The following is a 24,920-nucleotide window of genomic DNA, read 5'->3' as shown; positions in this document are numbered from 1 at the left end:
TCTCTATTTCTCCCCTTTTCACCAACATTCCCAACTTTATCTCTATTTCTTACCCTTCCCCCTCCTCTCTAACTCACACTCCCCCCTTCTCTCTAACTTTCTCACTTTCCGCCTCCTCTCTAACTGTCTCACTCTCCCCCTCCACCCAACCTCAATCACTCTCCCCTTCAATCCTAACTCTCTCCCCCTAATCTCTAATTCTCTCATTATCCCTCCTTTCTAACTCTCTCTCCCCCCTCCTCTCTAGCTCTGTTGAGCCTATGCACAAAACTGTAATAAGTGGTTTAATGGTCGATAAATGCCCTTATTGCGCAATATTGCCTCCTTTGCTATTCACAAAGCAGTGATAACACTGCATGTGGCAGGACGGCCTGTAGGCGAGGTCAGAAAATAGTCCACACGTGTACAGTAGATTCAGGTTGAAGCAAATATTAAGTGGTTTTATTTATTCACCGCAATCTTAATCATTTGAGCACACTTTCCCTTTGAGGCTATAGAAAACATACAAAAATAATATATACTCCACATTGGGAGAACTTACTCACACTCAAGCCCTATCTATCAAGCTGGCTGGCTATGTCCAGTTACCAAAACTTTAACACAGTGGTGTGCAAACGTTTTATGCCGAGCCCCCCTTTTGATCCATGAAATTTCTCTGGACCCCCCTGCCTGATGTAATCAAAATCACATGACGTCAGTGCACGTGAGCTGGTTCAGCCATTGAGGGCGAACCAGCTTTGTAACGCCCCCGCCACGCGTCTACAAAAAAAGTATTTATAACACAAATTACATAACTTAAAAATAAATATTATGATATTTGTTAATAGCATCCCCATTTCTGCAGTATTATTAATCTCTCTCTTCCCACCACATTAGAACCTCTCAGAACCTCTCTCCCCTCTTCCAGTCTCACACTCCTCTCCCAGTCTCTCCCTCTCCCTGTATTTCTCACTCCCCCTCCAGTCCCTCTCTATTCCTCCCCTCAGTGTCTCCCCCTCCCTCCCCCCACTCTCTCTTTCCCTCCCCCCAGTGTGTGTCTCTTTCTCCCTCCACCCATTGTCTCTCACTCTCTCCCCTCTTCCAGTCTCACACTCCTCTCCCAGTCTCTCCCTCTCCCTGTATTTCTCACTCCCCCTCCAGTCCCTCTCTATCCTTCCTCTCAGTGTCTCCCCCCACTCTCTTTCCCTCCCCTTGTGTGTCTCTCTCTCTTTCTCCCTCCCCCTAGAGTGTCTCTCCCTCCCCCCATTGTCTCTCACTCTCCTTCCAGCCATTGCCTCTCCCTCCCCCCAGTGTCTCTCTTGCACTCTGCCTCCAGGTATTGTTTCTCCCTCCACCCGGTGTCTATCTCACACTCTCCCTCCTGCCAGTGTCTCCCTCCCTCCCCCCAGTGTCTCTCTCATCCCCATCCCCATGTAGCTCTTTCACCCCCCCTCCCCATGTCACTCACTCTCATCCCCCTCCCCAACTCACACTCTCACCCCCCTCATGTCACTCACACCCCTCCCCATGCCCCAATCTCACACTCATTCCCCCATGCCCGTCTCACACTCACTCCCGCATTTCCCAGTCTCACACTCACTCCCCCATGTCCCAGTCTCACACTCACTCCCCCATGTCCCAGTCTCACACTCACTCCCCCAAGTCCAAGTCTCACACTCACTACCCCATGCCCCAGTCTCACTCCCCCATGTCCCAGTCTCACACTCACTCCCCCATGTCCCAGGCTCACACTCACTCCCCATGTCCCAGTCTCACACTCACTCCCCATGTCCCAGTCTCACACTCACTCCCCATGTCCCAGTCTCACACTCACTCCCCATGTCCCAGTCTCACTCTCCCACCCCCCCATGTCCCAGTCTCACTCTCCCACCCCCCATGTCCTAGTCTCACTCTCCCACCCCCCATGTCCCAGTCTCACTCTCCCACCCCCCATGTCCCAGTATCACCCACCCATGTCCCAGTCTCAAGCCCCCATGTCCCAGTCTCACCCCCATGTCCCAATCTCACCCCCCCCATGGCCCAGTCTCACCCCCCCATGGCCCAGTCTCACCCCCCCATGTCCCAGTCTCACTCCCCCCATGTCCCAGTCTCACTCCCCCCATGTCCCAGTCTCACTCCCTCATGTCCCAGTCTCACTCCCCCATGTCCCAGTCTCACTCCCCCATGTCCCAGTCTCACCCCTCCCCATGTCCCAGTCTCACTCCCCCCCCATGTCACAGTCTCACTCCCCCCCATGTCACAGTCTCACTTCCCCATGTCCCGGTCTCACTTCCCCATGTCCCAGTCTCACTTCCCCATGTCCCAGTCTCACTTCCCCATGTCCCAGTCTCACTTCCCCATGTCCCAGTCTCACTCACCCGCTCTCCTCATGTCACACACGCTGGTGCAGGAAGCAAGGAGATGGTGCTGTGTAGCTGTGCAGCACAGCGCCACCTAATGGCCAAAAGAAAAATTGCAGCTACAGATGGCTTTTTTTCTCTGCTCCTGGCAAAATCGCCGCTGCTTCCTGCGCCCCCCTAAACAATCTTGTGCCCCCCCAGGGGGGCGCACCCCCCAGTTTGCGCTCTGCTGCTTTAACATACATCACACAGTCAGGAAAACAAGATTAACAGTTCTTACTGTGGTTTGTTAATCCATCTGCATGGCAGCTTGTCTAGGATAATTCTGGAGAATGAAACAGTCACCTGCTTACAAGCAAGGGCTTCCTTATTTCTCATCATGCTGGTTTTCGGGTGTGTCTGCTTCCTCCTGATTACCCAACCATTCCTCCTGGGTTAACCCTCTGAGTGCTGGATGAAGGACTCAGACATAGGTTTCCCAGGCATAACTATTTGAAGCTGACTTCCCCCTGTCACATACCTCCCCTGTTTGTGTGTGGCTAGGGTACCACATGGCTGAAGCCCGACCCTTCACTCCTTCTCTTGACAAAAAATCAGCATTTCCGTGTTACTTGCCAGGCCTATGCTGTATATCAAAAGAGAAAGGCTGGAGGGCCATGTACCATCTGGTCAACCTCGAGTTTGTGTCCTTCATGGTATTCAACCATTTCAATGGTGCGTGGTCAGTGACCAGGGTGAAGTGTACCCCAGAGACATAATGCCTTAATGCCTTGATTGCCCATTTTACAGTGAGGCACTCCTTCTCAATTAAAGAATACCTCACTTCCCTTGGGAACAGATTCTGGCTGATGAACAATATGGGGTGTTCAACAGCATCAAATTGTTGGGACAGCACTGCTCCCAGTCTTACTTAGGAGGCATCTGTATGAATTATGAAGGGCTCTTTAAAATTTGGGCTCCGAAGAGTGGGGCACTTCTTTAATATGTCAAAGGCGTTTTGGCACTCCCAAGACCATATAACTTGGGTTGGGGAACTCTTTTTTGTTAAATCTGTTTGGAGTGCTGTAATTTCTGGGTAATTTCTGGGTATTAACTACCTGTAATACCCTGCTAACCCAAAAAGGGAGTGTACCTGCGTGTTTGTCTGTGGGGTTGGGACTTCCTTTATGGTGGCCACCTTGCTGGCAAGTTGCCTTACTATCCCTCCCCCAACAGCATAGCCCAAGTATTTTGTAATGGCTTTTCCCAGGGCACATTTTTTTGGATTGGCAGTGAGCCCTGCTTCTCTTAAGGACGTTAGGACTGGCCTTAACCTTTTTATATGGGACTGCCAGTGCCTACTGCAGATGACGATGACGGCATATGCCCTATGGGGTAGTAGCATTTTGTCCATTAACTTTGGAACGTGGCTGGTGCCCCATGTAACCCAAATGGTATAGTGACGAAGCTAAAACTGCAGTCACACAATTTTTTTTTAATAAACATTAACAGACAGAGCCAAAAAAAGTCTTGAGACAGGCCAAATAAAGCAAAAATCACTTTTTTTTTTTCAGTATTATCTATTCATAAAGCGACCTTTAAAATCTCCCAATAGTTTAGCATCAACTAAAGGTTGGGCTAAAAATATTGAGAGATGTATTAAAGCATTTTTTTCTGCACAGGATTGATACCTGAGGCAAGCGTTGTGTTTCCAGGTGGTCCCCGCAGGTGTCCGGGGGACCCATGGGTGCTCCTGGGATACTCAGGAGGTCCCTGCGGGTGTCCAGGGGTTTTCCGGTGGTCCCCACAGGTGTCCAGGGGTCCCCGTCAGCCTGTGGTATCAATCCTATGCAGAAAAAAATTGCAGTGGAATACATTCAAATAAATACAACCCCCTCCCAACCCCAATACAGAAATGGGCAAAATTAATATTATTCCGATATGGATAACAGTGCATTTTCCCATTCAAAATAAAACCAGCATTAAGTAAATAGAATTTGCACTTACCCATGCCAGGGTGAAGGCCATCCTCATCACTGACCTTGTCCTCCGTTGGCAGTACTGTACATATTAAAAATACAATCTAATACAATCTAATGGCCCTTAACCCCTTAATCACCTTAGCATTTAGTAACCACTATAGTAACTATGGGGTTTACCCATCCTTCCCCGCTACCCACCTGGGAGGCCTAACCACCTTCCCTGGGGCAACAACCCCTACCCTCCATCCCGCTACCCATTGATTGGCACAGTGTTACAGCATGCCCATATAATATGGGCATGCTTTGCCACCATAGCAATAAATATGCAAGCTAAAAAAAACAGGCCCAAATAAAACACATTACATACAAGCGGTACAGCTCAGAAGACCCCTGCTTCCATGCACTAGTATTAAAAATTACATTAAAGCAGCTTCATGACAAAGCGCCTTTTGGCGAGAAACGCACTAGAGGTTTTAAATTTTAGGCTGGTGCCTCAATAAATCTTTTTTGTTTTTTTTGCCCCAGCTGCCTCCAGTTCTCTCTTTTTGTAGTGCTCCTTTTTTACCTTTCATCCTCTTCATCTCTTGGTAAACAGTCTGGTATCTACTTTATTATCTCATGCTCATGACCTCCTCATACACTCCTTGCAAACTGTTCACAAACTGATTTACCTTTTTGTCACCAGAGTAGTCTTAGTATACCATAATGTGTCTCAGAGACAGCATACCATAATCCAATTCTTAGTCCCAGAATTCCACATTCCCACATATGCAACCTGTATATCGTCGTTGTAGAGGTAAAACTAATTAAGTGAATTTTTGGCAAAAATTCACTAAATGCACTTTCTGCATTTCTATTGAAAAACTCATTCAGGACACCAATCTTTACAGCTTGTCACATCAAAATGCCTTATTTTTTACATACAGAATTGTACTGTTATAAAGAACCATCATTTCACATAAACACAATAATATCACAACAGGATTGCATGGAAAGTTGCCAGTAGGTGTGGAAATTATTATACAGTCTATATATACATATATATTCCAGTGGAACTGAAGCTCCGGTAATCATATTCAGCTTGCACAGCTACTCCTGTGAAGAAGACAAGGTATTGTGGAATGGTTTGGGAAATGCATTTGTGGATTCAAATCATTGCACTACAGCGCCGGTGTTTGCTTAGAGCTTTATAATTGCTCACATACCTCGAACTTCTGAGATTCGTGTCTTCACACCAATACTGTTTTCTCTGTTACCACAAAACCATTACCTTTCGAGTTAACATCTTAAGGATAACGATCTAGTGTGAAGCCAAGGGGTGAAGGGAGGAGGGGTTTCTCCTTGCTGTATTCCGGGACTCTTTCGGTGTACCGCACTCTGCACCTAATACCTTTCAAGGGAGGTCATTGGACAGGACGTCTGCTCCAAGGATGATCGCTAGTACCATCGTGTGAGGGGCCACCTACCGTTTAGGAGATCATCACCTTCCGAAGACCATCCGAGGGTGTCCAGATGATGACTCCGTTCCTGTGCAAATCATTTTCCGTTGCTCGATAACACATGTATTGTCTACACATGATATGCCTATTTTCATCTGATACTGTATGCAGAATACTAACCAACATTTTATATATTTTTTTACTAAAACCTACTTCACTATGAGCGTTTTGTGCTGTGTCTTTTTTGTTTTCACTCCCAGGGATTTAGTTTGGAGCATGAAAATCCAAAATTGCTCCCTTTGGAGCAACCGCAAATCCCTATCAACCCTCCTTGGATCTTTTGGGATCACCTCTAACCCCTTAAAATTGTGGTTACCAGGCTGGCCATTATGACAATCAAGAAAGTGTTGGGCTAAATTGTGTATTTTTTTACCACTTTCAACTAACCGTTTGGCATTTCTGATCCCATTAATGTGTTCCCCAATCCTTATTTTGAGGGGGCGGATCGTTTTGCCAATATAAGACAGAATGCACGGGCAGAGGATACTATAGACCACAAAACTGGTTACACAGTTAATAAAGTGCATAATCTCATATTCCTTCCAAGATTTGTGGTCATATATGATCTTATCCTTAGACACGTATTTACATACAGAACATCTGCCACAGTAGCAGTTGCCCATTGGTCTTTTCAGAAAGCAATCAGACCCATTATTTACCTTTGGATTCTTAAGAGCACTAGGTGCCAAAATTCATTAAAGGCTTTATGCCTTCCTAAATGTTACTTTAGGTTTATCAGGAATGAAGTCCCAGAGCACAGTGTCCATTTTGAAGATATCCCAATGTTGGTACATCATTTTATGAATTTTGGTCTCCTGCTTCCAGAAATCCATTATGAACAGAGGGGCCTTCAAGTAATCATTGTCAGATCTAGATTTTTGGGGACAAATAGTGAATCCCTAGGTAACTTCCTACTTCTACTAAGTGATATATCTATTAATTGTTCACTATAGCCCTTATCAATAAATGTTTTATTTAGGGCCATGGCTTGTTCTTCAAAATCAACCACCTGGGAACAATTCATCCATATTCTGAGAAACTGCCCATAGGGTATATTATTAAGCCACTGTGCTGAGAGCTGGAGATAAGAGATAACATCAACCTTTTTAAAAAAGTATTGGAGATTATTTTTTTCTCCTTGATAGTTAAAATAGATCCAGGAAATTGATGTCAGTCATGTGGTTATCACCACTCAGTACAATATTCTTCTTGTTGGAATTAAGGTACCTAATAAACACATCCAGGTCTTCCAAGGGACCGGACCAAATTAGTAAGATGTCATTAACATATCTTTTGTAGTATCTTATGTGGTCCTTATACGAATATTGTCCCATATAAAATCCAGCTCCCAAAGTCCCAAAAATAGCCACATGTAATTCAGGGCAAAACAGGTACCCATGGCCGTCCCATTGGTCTGGATGTAAAAAGTGCTCTCAAAAGAAAAATAATTGTGGTTAAGTATAAACAAAATACTATTGTTACTGTATTAGTGATAATGTATAATTTTGATGTAAAAAATGTGTGACCGCCTCTATACCATGTGAGTGTTCTATACAGGTATATAGTGACGTCACATCCTGTGTAACCCATATAAAGTGATCTTCCCAAGCAAAATCTTTAAGTTAATTAAGTGTGTCCATATTATCTCTCAAAAATGACGGTAGTGCTGCTTTGAGTGGTGCTAGAAAAGTGTTAACATGTTCAGATAAATTAGATGTGACAGAACCAATTCCAGACACAATGGGATGGCCAGGTGGATCGATCAACGTTTTGTTTATCTTTGGGATGTGATATATAATCGGTATACATGGAGATATAGTATATATGTACTGAAATTCCCTGCCGATAATATCCCTTTTGTTTGAGCTTGCATTAAGTGATCCCTTAGTATGCAAAGATATTCCATAGTAGGATCCTAATCCAGTTGCACATATGAATTCTCATCCTATAGCAAGCGGTGCGCTTCCTTAAGATAGTCAGCACGGTTTTGGAGTACCGTGCCTCCTTCCTTATCCGCTTGTCAGATTATAATGTCTCCATTCTCATTAAGTTCTTTAAGAGCCTGTCTTTCCAGGACATTGAGGTTATCATTAATGGTATAGTAATGGTTATTATTACATAATCTTTTAAATTCCCGTTCAACCAGTTTACTAAAAAGCTCTATATTTAGCCCTTACGCCTAATGTAGGTAAAAAAATGATTTGGGCCTCAACTCTGTGTGTGTAATCCCTTTGGCACTATCACTATGCAAATATAGACAGCTCAGATCAGACAGTGTATTCACATCCCTTATGGTGTGGTCACTAACCAATCCTGGTTCAAATCAAGAATGGACTCTTCTCCCCTATTATAATTCAGTATGAAATGGAGATCCAAAAGTGTTTGGTTATCAAACCATTACTCATCTACAGTATGTCAGTATTTTTGCAATCAAATGTGTCTATAGCTCCCACAGTTGGTTAATCTATTAATTAATATATTACTGAAATTGTTCCTCATTGGTTTTTATCAGAAGAATTGTATACTGTATGTATTGTATATGTAATTCCACCGGCATACTGGCAAATGGTGCCTGCACTCCGGGGAGAATTAGGGGACTACCGGTAACTTTGGCCCCAAACTCCTGCAAACAAAATAATTGCATTTCGACCCAAATATCCCACATAAAACCTACACACAAGAAGTTTCACGTTTCTAGGGCAAAGGGAACATATAAACACGAAAAGCAGGGGTCACTTTATTTTTACATGTATAATCCCTGACCCCTGTCTTATTGTGCTAGGTAGAGTAAAAAAGCAAATGTGTGGTGCTGCAAAAAAAAAAAAAGCCTTTTGAAACAAAGGATAACTTGATAGGAGAATCCTGAGGTGCAACCCCCCTGTGGTTGAATGGCTGAATAAGCCCAAACAGAATAGGTGAAAGCTGCTGATATGGCTCCAATAATGAACCGACTAGCGGACTAGGGTCCCCACAATCACTGCAGTAAGGGACCTCACATACATTTGAACCAGCATATGAGTGTCGGAATGGAGAATAACCAGATAATATCCAAATATTGAATTGAAGTAATTACTCACTCAGAGTCAGCTTGTCCTCCTTCTCATCCCTGTAGATGTATCTTCATCCACTTGAGGGGGGTGTGCATCCGTTTTTTCATCAGTCCTGAAAATATGCAGATAGGAAAAAGCAGGCACCGGCAGCCACACAGGATCAGCAAATAAGGATTAATAAAGAGAGCTAGTTCCCATGCCAAAATTTAATGGATACTACAAAAAAAAATACAACAACATTGTGGGGTACTAAGCCCCCCCACCAACGCGTTTCGAGCGCTAGCTCTTTATCAAGGGTCTTGATAAAGAGCTAGCGCTCGAAACGCGTTGGTGGGGGGGCTTAGTACCCCACAATGTTGTTGTATTTTTTTTTGTAGTATCCATTAAATTTTGGCATGGGAACTAGCTCTCTTTATTAATCCTTATTTGCTGATCCTGTGTGGCTGCCGGTGCCTGCTTTTTCCTATCTGCATATTTATTGTGCTAGGTAGCTGCTAGGGACCCCGCGGTTTCAGGGGTAACCAGATGGGCTTAAACCTTTATTGTATAGCCTGGGTAACCCCTCCCATCACAAGATGACATACACATAAAACAAAAAATCTACCACATTATAACTATGACATTAAATATAATTAAGTAGATACTAGGGATACAATTGTTTTTCTAGGATGTCTCTAAAAGATAAGCAAATGTGCATGCAAATGCTGGAGAAAGCAGAGACAATACTTTTTCATAATAATTGATTACAACAATTCTCATCATGTGATAAAAAACAAAAAAACAATGGACAATATAGGAAAGACATGAAGAAAGAGAGAACAGGGATTAGAGATGAGCACAATTCTTAACTTTGTCATCATTCTTAATTCCATCAGTAAATATGTCTAGGGGAATTACAGAATATATATGCTTATTTATTGATATGAATGAGTCTTTAAGCCAGATTTTCCGATTCATAGTAGAATATTTCAAGTACAGTAGTTGGTATATATCTTGTTAGTATATTTTTGATATATTCTTTTTAATATATACTTACTATATCTTTTCTTTTTTCAAAGATAATTCCTTTTGTGAGCATCGTTCAAATTGAAAAGAAAAAGTCTCTTTTTGCACAGAACTCATTCATATTCACATAATTATAGCACAGAACAGAAAGGCTCCATGTTCAATTTACATGTTCAGACCATTTGGAGTGAGAGTTTTTAGTTTGCATATCCAAAAAGTCTCTCGGCTGCTTAACTCCAAATTTGTATCCCCTTCCCTTCCCTCCAATATTGTAGGACATGTTCAATTCGTGATAAAGAAAATAAGCGCAAATAACACCACTTTATCAAAGAAACAAAATATACTGTCCTTTAGAAAGTGCAGCTCCTGAGATAGGACTCAATCCCAATCCAAACAGCAAACGGTGAAGAACAGCAGGTGCGCAAATCTCATCAGGACATGAAAGAACACTGCCTGAATATCACGTTAAACACGTGAGTGTAAAATCAGCAGAGTCTGCAATACGAATTCTATTTCTCTGATAAAACAATGTTGCACTATTTTGTGTTTTAATTTCTTTCATGTTCTGATGAGATTTGCGCACCTGCTGTTCTTCAAAGGACATGTTCAATAGCTGTACATTTTAACCCTTTAGGGTCAACCTGATGGCGAATTAAAAAATGATTGGATAATTATAGCTCAGGACAGAAAGGCTCCATGTTCAATTTACATGTTCTGACCATTTGGAGTGAGAGTTTAGTTTGTATATCCAAAAAGTCTCTCAGCTACTTAACTCCAAATTTGTATCCCCTCCCCTTCCCTCCAATATTGTAGGACATGTTCAATAGCTGTGCATTTTAACCCTTTAGGGTCCACCTGATGGTGAATTAAAAAATTATTGGATATTGTATATTGTGTTGTAATTTTTATCTTGATATTGCTCATGTTCTTACTGGTCTTGTGGTCTTGCCCACATAATATGTGTATTCTGTGGGAGAGCCTGTTTTTTTTCACATTTTGCTTGTTGCACAATTTTTGTTTTATGGTGATTAGTGGCTGCACCCATAGCACTGAGATACTATGGAGACTATGGTATGTGAAAAAATATCCTTTTTGGCTGAAGGGTTCTTGTCTGGCACCCTTAAAAACCACTGTCTTATAGGGTAAAGCACAGTCACAGGACCATCCAGTTCTGGTTTAAGTGCTTTATTTTCTTTGTCACTCCAGCAGACAAAATCAAGACAAACAACAGAATCAAAATAAATCCTAGCTCAATCTGAGCATTAACTAGACAGGAATTCTCCAGCTATCTTTGGGTGGCTTTCCCACTTACCAAACAATAAAACACATATATCATAAACCGGACCTGTTGCAGGCCAGTGCCTGTCTGTAGCATCCAGTTCTCTTAGCTGGAATATGGGGAGAGAGGAGAACTGATCCAGCCTGGCCTCTCTTACCCTCTGTTTCTTTAGGTCAAATGATCTACACCTGGCTGTGCTTGCAGAAACTACCCTGGCTCTTTAACCCCTAGTAGGGCAAGGTATATTTTGACAAAGCAGGAGGTATATAACTCCCCTTTACAATTTTACCACCTTTCCTCTCACAGGTATCGCATGTATTTTCAAAGAGACTTTTGATAAATGTGAATTTTGTATACAAAATGATGATGATATATTAGATACAGAGTGTGATAAAATCATTGGCATAGAATTTGCCAAGTTAGAAAAACTCACCATAAAAGACACAAATATATTGTGGGATTTAACATTCCAGGAAAAACACCAACTATGTGGCAGGATCCCAAGGGGCCTCAGAATTTAAAAAAAAATCATAATTCAATTTAGAAGATGAAGGATTTTTTTAAAATAATTGGAACAAAACACTAGATAAATGTTCCCAGGATTTGATATATCTTATCATAAAATGACACAAACACATCTAAAGAATTTAGATGGAGAAATTAATATAATCAAAGAAAAAATAATTTCATTGGAGAATACGGCAGAATTCAAAGAGAAAGATAAACAATTACAAAGAAAATTAGATACCTTAGAAATAGACCTACATTTGACAAAACTAAGGAAATTTAGAAGAGAGGAGGAGGATTACCAGAGAGGGGAACAGAGAAATTGGAATGTAACCAGAAATACAAAATGTGATTAAAAAATGAGTGCATAAATGATGTTACCATTTTTCTCTTGAAATTACTCAAGTGTTCTATGATGCGTGTTCTTACTGGTCTTGTGGTCTTGCCCACAATATACGTGAATTCTGTGGAAGCGCCTGTTTTTCACATTTTTGCTCGTTGCACAATTTTTGTTTTATAGTGATTAGTGGCTGCACCCACAGCACTGAGATAACATGGAGACTATGGTATTGAATGTATTTTCAAAGAGACTTGGGAAATGTGAACTTTGTATACAAATTGATGATGATATATTAGATACACATAGTGATAATATCATTGACATTGAATTTGCCAAGTTAGAAAAGCTCATCATAAAAGACACAAATATATTGTGGGATTTAACATTCCTGGTAAAAACACCAACTATGTGGCAAGATCCCTAGGGGCCTCAGAATTTAAAAATATCCATCATTCCATTTAGAAGATGAAGGATTTTTAAATAATTGAAACAAAACACTAGATAAATGTTCCCGGGATTTGATAGATCTTATCATAAAACAACACAAACACATTTAAAGAATTTAGATGGGGAAATGAATATCATCAAAGAAAAATTAATTTCATTAGAGAATATGGCTGAATTCAAAGAGAAATATAAACAATTACACATAAAATTAGATACCTTAGAAAAAGATCTAAATTTCATAAAACTAAGGAAATTTAAAAAAGAGGAGGAGTATTACCAGAGTGGGGAACAGAGAAATTGGACTGTGACCAGAAATACAAAAAGAAATCAAGAACAAGAGAGAATATCTCATATAAATATCAATAATTACCATACAAGCTGTAAAAGAGAATATTCTAGAAGACCAAATAACCACAGTACTCAAAAATATCAATATATGACTCCTTTTGAGAGGGATAAGGCAGTATTATACGCAAGACTATTATCTAGAAAGAAGTGGTCCGCAAAGAAATAACTCATACCAATATTATCGTCCACAAAGTTATAATCAGGCAAATTATACCCCTATTAATCAGGAAGAGCACAAAAGAAGAAAAAGGGCTAGGAATAAAGATTCATACATATCTCCAAAGGGAAAGGTATATCAAAAGAGAAGAGAGAGAATGAGAAGTGGTGAACCACTTACAGTAGGTCTCTGACAAGTAATTCCTCCCAGAGATCGATAGATTTTTTTAGGGGTATAGGGTTTTTCCTCTTTGTGAGAGACAGGGAACCGCTTTCTTCCTCTAGCTGAGTGAGAACCTCTGATAAGATCAAAGAGAGGATGAATTTCATAGGAAAAAGGGGTAGAAGAAAAAGAACGAAGATCAAAAAGACTTACAAAGTAATCAATAAGATATTTAATCTCAGCTCTATACCTCTTAATGAGTCACAAAACAATGTTATTTCTCAGAGAGGCACTGCATGGGAAGGGACTATCATTCTCACCAACCAGAGGACCTAGAACTTCAATCTTTTTATAGATGCGAATAATTTTTTAAGAAAACTGCCATAAAAAAAATTTCCACAGTCAAAATGTATAATCAAGACTAGGTAATATTATTCCTGTGACTCCTACACCCCAACAAGGAACACGTTTTTTTCATTCAAAAGTTAAGCCTAGATCTACCTTTCACCCCCACCATACGAAAGGGAACCATCTGGAAGTATTTCACCAGATGGTTACAAAAGAATTTGAAGAACTTTCCGGTAGCCAAACCAAATTCAAAGACAATTTAACGAAATAAGAGAAAAATGCTCTAAAAAAACCTTTTGAAAAATGAGAATATTGTCATAAAATAGACAGACAAGGGAGGAGGGGTGGTGATAATGGACAGGGACAAATACAATATGGAGGCTTATCAACTGCCAGGAGATTCAGACACATATACAAAATTAAGTAAAAATCAGTCAAAAGAGTTCACATTGGAACTAGAAAATGTGCTGGATAGAGGCAAACACTTAGGCAGATAGTGAATACAAGTTTCTGATGAGAGGAAAACCAATACTTCCCATTTTTATTTTCTTCCTAAAATCATGTCTTGGGAATTGACTCGGATTGATTCTATCGCAATATATTGACTTTTACCTTCAGAAATATGTAACAAAACTTTTATCTTAGAGATACTACAGAAGTTCTAAACATTTTGGAGCACATCATATGGGAAGAAGATTATATTATGGCAACATGTGATGTAACATCACTTTATACATCAATACGACAAAATCAGGGATGCACAGCAGTTGAAAAGATAGGGATTTACCGGAGACACAAGTAGATTTAATAATTGACGGCACTGGTTTCATCTTAAACCACAATTTTTTCTGGTTTGGAAGTGAGTTTTTTTAATGCAGCACGTCATGAGGACCAAGTTCACGCTGAGCTACGCTACGCTAACGTCTTTATGGGGGCTTGGGAGGACAGTACCATCTGGTCCAAAGAGGGGCTTGTTGCGGGCTTGGTCCTCTGGTGCCACTGCATAGATGAAGTGTTGCTGATATGGAGGGGAGAAGTGGAACATTTAGAGAAATTCAATCAAAACATAAACATCAATGATTCCAACTTAAAATTCACATCAAAATTCAGCAAAAAAGAATTTGATTTTTTAGATTTAACCATTTATGTAGAAGACAACACACTAATAACACAGACTTACTTCAAGCCAGTGGACACCAACAACTATATATTAAGGTCAAGTTGCCCTCTCCCAAGGTGGATGGACAATGTCCCATTTGGACAGTTCCAAAGAATTAAAAGGAACTGTTTAGATATAGAGACGTTTTTACAACAATCCAATATAATCCAGAATAGATTTTTACAAAAGGATTATAAAAAGAAGAAAATATTGGAAGCTCTGAAAAATTCAGATCAATTAGAGCGGATAGATCTCTTTAAATCTAAAGACATAAAGAAGAGAGAACAAGGAGTTTTGATTTTGCCTTTTTGACAAACTATAAAATGGAAGCGACTAAGATTAAAAGCATCAATAACAAACATTGGGACATTTGGAAAAATAACATCCCAGATAGACCGAATGTCATCTTCAAGAAAGCCCATCACCTAAAAAACAAATTAGCCCCATGTTCATTAAAGAGCAAAAAGACAACTACGACCAATAGTCATGTTGTATACTTGATTGAGTGTCCGTGCGGTATACAATATGTGGAAAAGACCACGAGACCATTAAGAACACACATTAAATAACACTTGAGCAATATAAAGAGAAAAATTACAACAAATAATGAATCCAATCATTTTTTAATTCCCAATCAGGCAGGCCCTAAGGGGTTAAAATTCACAGCAAAATTATCTGTCAATGATATTATTAATATCTGTTTCTACTGTAATACTGTATATCATCTCTTATAATATATCATCATCATTTTGTATACAAAGTTCACATTTCTCAAAAGTCTCTTTGAAAATATTTTCAATACAATATTCTCCATATTATCTCAGGGCTGTGGGTGTAGCCACTAATTAACAGAAAACTAAAATTGTGCAACAAGCAAAAATGTGACAAACAGGCACTTCCACAGAATACACGTATTATGTGGGCAAGACAACAAGACCAGTAAGAACATGCATTATAGAACCCTTGAGCAATATCAAGAGAAAAATTACAACACATAATGTATCCAACCATTTTTAAATTCACCATCAGGTGGACCCAAAGGGTTAAAAATTACAGCTATTTAACATGTCCTACAACACTGGAGGGGAGGTGATAGAAATGTGGAGCAGACAAGAGAATTTTTGGATATACAATCTAAAAACTCGCACTCCCAATGTCTGAATATGGAAATTGAACTTGGAGCCTTTCTGTCCTAAACTATAATTATGTGAATATGAATCAGTTCCGTGCAAAAATAGACTTTTTCTTTTAAATTCGAACGATGCCCACAAAGGAATTTGTCTTTCAAAAAAGAAAATATATAGAAAGTATATATTAAAAAGAATAAATCAAAAATATACTAACCCGATATATACCAAAATCTTGGAATATTCTACTAGGAATCGGGAAATCCGGCAAAAAAGAAATAAGCATATAGATAATTCCATATAATTCCTCTACACATATCTACTGATGGAATTAAGAATGATGACAAAGTTAAGAATTGTGCTCATCTTTAATGCCTGTTCTCTCTTTCTTCATGTCTTTTCAATATTGTCCATTGTTTTTTTTTATAGTTATAATGTGGTAGATTTTTGTTTTATGTGTATTTTATCTGTTGTTAGATTGCCACTAAAATGTGGATCACAAGCCAAGCCCTGTCCATTACCATCACAGCATATCTAATGTGAGTTTAAAATACAATTTTGGACACCTGTTTCCCACAAGTCCACTTATGCATGAAATTTTACATTTTCCATGTACATGTAGCCCTCTTACCCCCACCCTAAGTGAGATAGAGGTGGGTAGGTGTATCTGACTACTTATCAGTGTGGTGCTGTACCTGTTTGGCAACCAGGAGGGCTGAGCTTCCGCCACGGGGAACCTGGGGTGAATTACTCTTATCACTACTATATGGTGCAGCGCCTCCACCTGCGATGGCTCCCTGCAGAGCGGGAGTTGTTCCTCGCAGGACACATACAAATGAACACATACACTGGATGTGAAATAGCAACAGTCTTTACTATATGCAGAATGTAACTTAACACATACATCAGCAATACACAACAAGATAAATGTACCACCCTCTGCCACTAGCTGGCAGCTATAACCTTGCCCCTAACTGGGCTATAACCTCCTTAGCCCCTAACTGGGCTTATAACCTTACACCCCCTTCCCAACCCCGTGTCCAAAGAGTCCAAGCCCACCCAAGTGTGTGAACAGGCCTGTCACATGTGAGGAGCAAGGTAAAGTTGGTGCACGTGTGGAAGGTTGTAAATACCTGCCCAGGTGTCTCTACACCTGGGTGTCTTCGCAAAGGGTCTACCGGCGTCGCTTGGTCCAGCGCTGATCTGTACCTCAGTGTGGGATGGGGTCCAGCCGAACGTCCCACCGAAAGGACAGTCTCTGGATCAGCAACACCGCATACAGGAACATGCAGCATACACTATACTGGTCCCTGCACTAAAGAACTGCAGCAGGGCCTCTCTCTCTCCCTGCACTAAGGAACTGCACAGGGTCTCTCTCTTCCTGCACTAAGGAACTGCACAGGATCTGTCACTAGGTCCTGCCTAGCACACAGCTGAAGGGGCAGAGGGTCCTTACTTAAGGGCCTGTCCCTATGAACACCCACCCTCTCTAGTGGGGAGTCAGGGCCTCAACTCTAGCCTGGGGATTTCTGGCCTAGGGCATAAGCTCGCAACTCTCTGCCCCCCTTCTTTCCCCCTCTGTGTCCTCAGCCTGACTGAACAATCCCTGTCTGCACACAACATTGTTGCAACTTTGCAGCATGAGAATCTGTCAGCCCTATGCAGCAGGTGCAGCAGGTGATAGGGGTGAAAGAGCAGCAGGTGATAGGGGTGAAAGAGCAGTCCCCAGAGGCTGCTGGGAATCGTAGTCCACTCAGGACATCTTCTCTATTAGCGCCGCATGCGCGATCTCTAGTGCGCATGTCTTAAGCTGTAATGGCCGCCGCTCCTCTTAACTGAGCATGCGCAACTTCCAAGAGCTCTTGCACACATGCAATGGCCACCGCTACCCTTGCCAATCTCTGCGCATTGCGCGATCTCGCGCCAACCACAACATGGCCGCAGCGACTGCTCTGCTGTTTACGCACAAGCCTTTGCACATGCGCGAACACATTAAACATGGCGGCGTCCTGCCCCAGCTGCCACCGGGAGCCCCCGGGAATGCGCTCACCCCCGCAGCAGCACGCACACAAGGGGGAAAGAAACCAGCAGACAGGGGGACCGGAGGGACCCTGGCTACATACAGTACATTATCTAATGTATGACTGATTTTGTGTCACAGTTCCCATACAAAGAGTTTTGTTTATATCAGACCTGTCATATTGCTCATGTTATGTATTTTCTGTGCATTCCTATGTATAAGATAATTTGCACAGTCAGAGGGGCCTATTCTAGTAGCTTTGATAACTTTGCTGCCATCTCAAACGATGTGGCATGTTCCCATCGAACAGTTTGTCATTTGTGTTATCACGGTATTCAGAAAGAATCTGAAACCATTTCAAACCGTGAGGTAGGAAAATGCCAATACCGCTCGATGTAACAGCAATGTGATCTCAGCCTTTTTCTTAGTTCTCCCCAATATGATCTGGCCGCATTCTGTAAGAGCTGCATGGATAGCTGCACAGAGACAACCACCTCTCCCTGCACAGCTCTCACAGGCGGTCATAGTGTTTTTATTTACATCTTAACACTAGTGTGCGGGAGCAGGGGGTCTCCGGAGCTGAACCACATTCATTTCACGTCTCTGCTTGCCGAGATACAGGCCCCGGTATGGAATGCCGGTATCTCCTATGCATTCAAATGTCCTGGTCACGTGAAAAAATGTTTGTTTGTTTTTTTAAATAGCAGCTGCTTTAAATCCTCATTTGTCTCAGGTTGTAAAGCGGGATTACGGTTTTCTGTGTTTATTATTTTGTCAAATCTGTTTTTTTACTTTATTTTCCAGTGTTTTCATTGTATTCAAATCTGTGCTCATGTAACGCTCGTGCTGCCCGAAAACCTGACAAGACCCCGGTACTGAGGTGGGAAACGGAAACACCACACACCCACAGCAGTGGGGGCGTGCTCGGAGTGGGGTATTGATCGTAGCCGGGTCTGGGCTGTAGAGAAATGTTAGTCGGTACTTGCCGGATCCTGGCTTATAGAAGGTAGATTAATCAAGTCCATAAAACAATGGTCTGGGAGTAGAGAGAGCCACGCAGTGATGTCCTGACAAAGTTGAGACATTAGGGGGTCTGGAATAACAACATAACAGCATTTAGGATGAAGCCATTTTGTGTGAATATTTCAATACGCCATCTTGTCTTGTCTCTGTGAGTCTTAATTTCTGTGTTTCATTTCTGTATAAACAAATGTGTGAAGCAGAGAATGGAATGTTATCGCTCTTAGCTGAATTTATTGACCCTTCCTCATCCAATCAGCTTCAAATTGAAAGTGTAAACAGGCTAAAGGTTATGAGAACCCATGAGATAAACTTAGATTCTTGCAGTGAAACTAGTTCTCACACAAATGCCAGGTGGCAGAATAGGCACATCCCTTTTAACCCCAGAATGGTTTCTAGCTGACAGGCAGTTATACAATATTATTACTGCACCGACACACTTTATTCGAGCAAATACCCAGTATGTACCTGGCAGATACCTGGAATGCGCCGCTCCTCACCTCTGACAAGCCCCGTTGTGTTTGCCTTCCCAGCCTGGGTTCATGCCTGGCTGACGGGCAGCTGATCTGTTAAATGATAATGATTAGGATTTAATAGGCTGCAATGCTTCGCGTGTCTACCAGATGGCATAAATTCATGAATTGTAATGCAGTGTATATATATATATACTGTGCAGTATTGCAGCCAGCGGGAATAAAATGCTTCAATCCCTGCCTGGAAAATACCTCAATGCACTCGGGCAGAAAACAGTCACAAACCTCAATACACCCGGGTATACCCGAATTCGTGGGACTAGCCGGGCTCGAATAAAGTGTGTCGCCAGTGTATGTATTCCAAAATGGCATCGACTTTAATATTATGTATTACAAAATGAGGTAATATTAGTGACGCGCAAGCCCCCATTGAGGGAGGACACTTTTTAGGATTTAGGGTATAAATATATGGCATACCATGTTTATTGTTTAGAGAGCTTTTGTTTTGAAGCTGTCTCCGTTGTGCACTTGACTTGAATAAATTCACGTGTTATTCTGTTTCAAAATAACCTCAGACTGTGTTTTTTTATTTACGCTTTTCTCAGTCCATTTGCCCAAGTCCAAGGAGTAGAGAGGTAAGCGTAGTCGAGGGTAGCCAAAGTCGAGATCCAGAGGGGGTACGCAGGCAGGCCGAGTCAGAAACGTGGAAACTGAAACATAAAAATGAGAGCCAAGCACAAGACCAGACAGCACTAAGCTGTAGAGGATTATGCTGAGCACTGACTGACCGAGGAAACAGGAACTAAATACCCAGCAGAGACCAATGGAGAGGGAGAGGAGCGAGGGCGAGTCTTCAGGGAGGACTGGGATAAGAGCAAGGCAGGGTGGCAGATCTGTTACGGTTGTGCTCACAACAAACCGGGGCCGGACCGCGTGGCTAAGTTTTGAAATCACCGACCGTAGACCGCGCAGACTGGTCCGGAGTGCGAAGTTCATAGTCAAACAGGCCGGGTTCAGGACTGGAGAGAACAGCATAGTCGTTGGACGAGCCAGAGTCGGGATAGGAGATGTCCGGGTAGTCGTAGTCCAAGCAGGGAGTCGGCAACAGGAAATCAAGCAGGTCCTCCTGCTTCAGCGTAATCGCTGCAGGTCGGGAAAGGGGTTTGCGCGAGTGGCGCCCACTGTCCATGGCGCCGGTCTAGGAGAGGGAAGACAGACCAGAGAGGGCACACCACCAGGCAGCACCGGTAAACCAGTGCTTCAGCGCAAGAGTTCAAGCTGGCCTCTGCAAAGGGAGAAAGAGCAGCAGGCCACAGGGTCCAAACAGCAACCTCTGCTAAGGGTAGAAGCAGCAGGTTGCAGGCTTCAGGGAGATAGCACACAGCAAGTCTCCGAGTGCTTCAGCGCAGGAGATCAAGCTGGCCTCTGCAAAGGGAGAAAGAGCAGCAGGCCACGGGGTCAAAACAGCAACCTCAGCAAGAGGTGTATGCAGCAGGTTGCTGAGTCCAGGCAGGCGACAGAGGCCTCAGCTAAGTAGCTGCAGGCTATGAGGAAACAGGAACAAGAACAACGAACTGGAACAATAATCAACAGAGATTAGTAACAAGAGATAACAAGCCTGGATGCTTGTGGCAAAACACAGGTAACATCCAAGAAGGATTATGCTCGGCAGAGAAGCATTGTGGGGAATGCAGTATTTAAAGGCCAGCGGGCCAATCCCAGGAGGGGGTGTGAGGGCATTGCTCCAATGACTCAGTACAAGGCTAGGTTGAAGTGATAGCCCGCACAGCTGCTGTTGATAGCAAAGAGGGAATTATTGAGAACTGCACAACCCTGCAAGGCTACGAGAAAAACCAAGAGTGGATTCCTCACAAGGTCAAAGCCGGGTGCACCACTCATGAGTGAGGCACGGCGTCCCGCTGTAGCCGGGGTGGTGGAGCTAGATGTCGGTGAGGAAACACAAGATGCGCTGGTCCGCATACGCCCTGTAATACCGACGAGATGGCGCGCGTGACCCAGGAGGGACCCGGGAGCTGAAGAAGGAGTAGAGGCAATGGCGGGTGCGACCGTGCATGCCAGATACGGATGGGGGGCTGAGGCAGCGGCGGCTGCAGCCCCCGTGGTGAGGAGGGGGCACATTGCGCAGGACCTGCCCCCCGGTTCCTAACAGTTCATCATTAACAATGGAAAAAATTGATTTTGGTATTTAGGGTAACCACTAAACCATATAAGTAACACTCTATAGCAATTTGTAGGAGAGATATGGCAAAAATAATGAAATATGCCTAGGGAAGATGTTCCCCTCTGTAATCTACAGTCAGTAATTGCTATAAAAATGCAAGCACAGGAGATATCAGGCTGGCTGATAAATGCCATATGGAAAATAGCTGAAGTGCTCAAATTCAGGTATATCTCAAAATGATAATAAGCCAGACCACTGTACCAGGGTACTAACAATTGATATAGTACCTATTGTGTCATATAATGGGTACTATCCTCCTGAAGACAGGTGGTGTGTGGTGCAACCCACTCACCATCAGTCTCATTGGCAGGTTCCCCTGAAAAATATACAAGTACTCACATCCTGGTAGGGCAGGCAGGCAGGCTGTGCAGCTACTCAATGCAATACAGGGAAAAGGGAGACCAAAAAGCGCACCAGCACAAACGCACCAGCACAAACGGAGTCCCCCCCCATTAAAGTGCCCTTTTAATCATTTTTTTGCCCTGGGTTCTTCCTGCTCCGTTTGTGCTGGTGCGCTTTTTGGTCTCCCTTTTCCCTGGCTGATAAATGCCAACAGAAAATATAGTCACATGTAGGAACATAATACTCTGTATATGCTAAGCCAATACAACAATTAAAACCAGTAGCCAATAAAATAAATAATTAATTAAAAAAACTAAATAGTCGGAAAATTAAATAAAAACAAGCCATCCAAATTACAAATAATTTAAGCTAAACAATAAATGGAAAACTAAAAAACAACAATCAATAGAAAAAAAGCATTTGCCAAAAAATGAATTGGCTGTCATCGTATTGATCTGTACCCTAAACAGACACAGATTAATACAATATCAGTCAATGGGCAATGAAAAACATAAAAAATAAAAAAACCTGTAAAAATAAAATTACATACATTCAATATTTTTCTTACCTTTAGAAGCGTTGACCCTCCGAATCCTGGCGATTCTGTAAGCTCTCGTACCGCGATGTCATCAAAGTCAATCCAACACCATCCACTTTGAAGATCCGGAACAGGTATCAAAATTCTTCTTTCTTTTATCTTCGATCACCGTCTTCTTTCTTCATTTGTCATTATTTCTCTATTTTCTTTAATCTTCTATCTTCATCTGTCAATACAAAACCCCATGGTAAATCCAGAACAGGATGTTCTCTCATCGTCTTCTTCCTGTTAAATGAGGCGCCCAGGCCTTATATAGGGCCTGTGACGTCACTTTTCAGGTCAGATGTTACAGCTCCAATCTGATTGAACGCTGTATCATGTGCCCGTCTCCTTTTTTTGTTAAGGATGTGTACGTCACATCCTTAAAACCACATGGCTATATCACATGGTATTAAAGCCAATGGGATTGAAGACAAAACTTTAAGGGATGATTGGAGCTGTACCATCTGACCATAAAATGTGACATCACAGGCCATATATAAAGCCTGTACGTCTCATTTTACCTCAAGAATCCAACACGAGAACACTCTGTTCTGGATTTACCATGGGGTTTTGGATTGACATATGAAGAAAGAAGATTAAAGAAAAGAAGAAAATAAAAACAGATGAAGAAAAAAGACAGTGATAGAAGATAAAAGAAAGAAGATTGTTGTTACCTGTTCTGGATCTTTAAGGTGGATGGCGTTGGATTAACTTTGATGACGTTGCGGTACGAGAGATTCCTGAATCGCCGAGATTTGGAGGGCCAACGCTTCTAAAGGTAAGAAAAATATTGCATGAACTGTATGTAATTTTATTTTTACAGGTTTTTTGATTGTATTTGTTTCTTTTTAATATTTTTCATTGCCCATTGACTAATAATGTATTAATCTGTGCCCGTTTAGGGTACAGATAAATACAGCGACAGACAATGCATTTTTTGGCAAATGCTTGTTTTCTCATGATTGTTATTTTTTTGATTTCTGTTAATTGTTTGGATTAAATTGTTTTGAATTTGGATGGCTTGTTTTTTAGTACATTTTAGGATTGGTTAGCATTTTTAATTATTTGTTTTGTTGGCTACTGGTTTTAATTAATTCATGGTTTTGTTGGCTAGTGTTGTAAATTAATTAATTGTTTTGTTGACTAGTGTTGTAAATTAATTAATTTTTTTGTTGGCTGGTGGTTTTACTTGTTTAATAGTTTGCTTGGATAGTTGTTTATTTAATTATATTGTTTTGGAATAGCATAATTATAATAATGTAACTATTTTCTTGATAGATAATTATTTGTGATATGTACTATTAGGCTATTTAGTTCTTTTATTGTTGGGTTGTTTAGGTGATTCAGTATTTATGTGATTATTGTGTATTTTTGGCCATATTATTTTTATTGGGTTGACCATTGAGTGATATACAGTTGTGGCTTATCATGCCCTTATTATATGGGTATGAATTTAAAATTCCCCCGCTTGCCGGCGCGACAGGCCGGTCACGTGAGCGGCTCGCCCAATGAGAGCGAACCAGCTCCGTGACGTCACTGGCCTGCCCCCGGCCAGTGACGCGCCCGCCCCCGGCCCGCACCCTGACGGCCCGCTGACAGAGCGTGCGGTAAGCAACCGCAAGGCCAGGGAAAGCACCCGCTTTCCCTGCGCCTCAGCGCGCCTCAGCGCGCCTCAGCACGCCAGCAGGGAGCATGGCCAAGGCCAAACTCATGTTTTCTCATGTAAAGAACATAGCTTTAACTATAACAGCCTTAAGAGATAGCATGCAAATGAGGCATTATCATAACATTTATCATCCACTAAAGTCGTTTAAGCTTAACACAGGGGTTTAACGTTACATTTCTTAGGTCATACCTAGACATGCCATTGCTCGCACCCAGCCCATGAAATAGGGCTTTCCAGTGTCTCGATGGGTGTAACACCACAGTTGGAAACTATTTTAAATAAATATCATCCTCCTTTCTCTTCCCTTAAGCAAAAGAACGATGTCGGGGTCTGGATGGGAATAAAACCAAGACTGACATAAGGTCACGTTATTGGAAGATCACGCAGAGTTATGCTACACTAACATGACATTAAACCTACTGTATGTTAATGATTGTCTTTGCAAATAATTAGCTTTAAGGATACCACGTAAAGCCAAAGAACATACAGTATTGTCCATTCCTGTTTGTCACATAGTGAGCCCATGCGTAACAACGCTTAAAGTCACAAATAATTTCCCACTTGCATAATATGGACAACACCTGCAGAAATCAAGAAGTACCAAACAGATTCTAAATGTAAACTTCATTTTTAGAGAGAGGTTTATAATGAAGGTGTTTTACATTGGAGCCAATACATTCTGATATTTATATGAACATTGCCTCAAATACACTCCCAGTTATATTCCAGTGCTGTCCAACCATCTGAGTCTCTGGTTGGACAGCTTAATGTTGAGATTTGTGCTATGTCATATGCTACAATTAAGTGCACAAGTTGTAAGTGATTTGGAAATTGTCAACAAACTATTTT

The 24,920-nt window shown here is 41.8% G+C and overlaps 1 protein-coding gene across 1 annotated transcript in view; it reads left to right on the top strand.

The window, feature by feature from the left end:
* Positions 1 to 24,920, top strand: part of LOC142487112 (serpin B13-like) — a 170,498-nt gene that overhangs the window by 97,071 nt on the left and 48,507 nt on the right. The window lies entirely within an intron of this gene.

Source organism: Ascaphus truei, chromosome 2 (genome assembly GCF_040206685.1).
Source record: "Ascaphus truei isolate aAscTru1 chromosome 2, aAscTru1.hap1, whole genome shotgun sequence".
Classification (NCBI taxonomy): domain Eukaryota; kingdom Metazoa; phylum Chordata; class Amphibia; order Anura; family Ascaphidae; genus Ascaphus; species Ascaphus truei.
The sequence above is the reverse complement of the archived record's forward strand: the minus strand, read 5'-3'. Positions and strand labels throughout refer to the sequence as shown.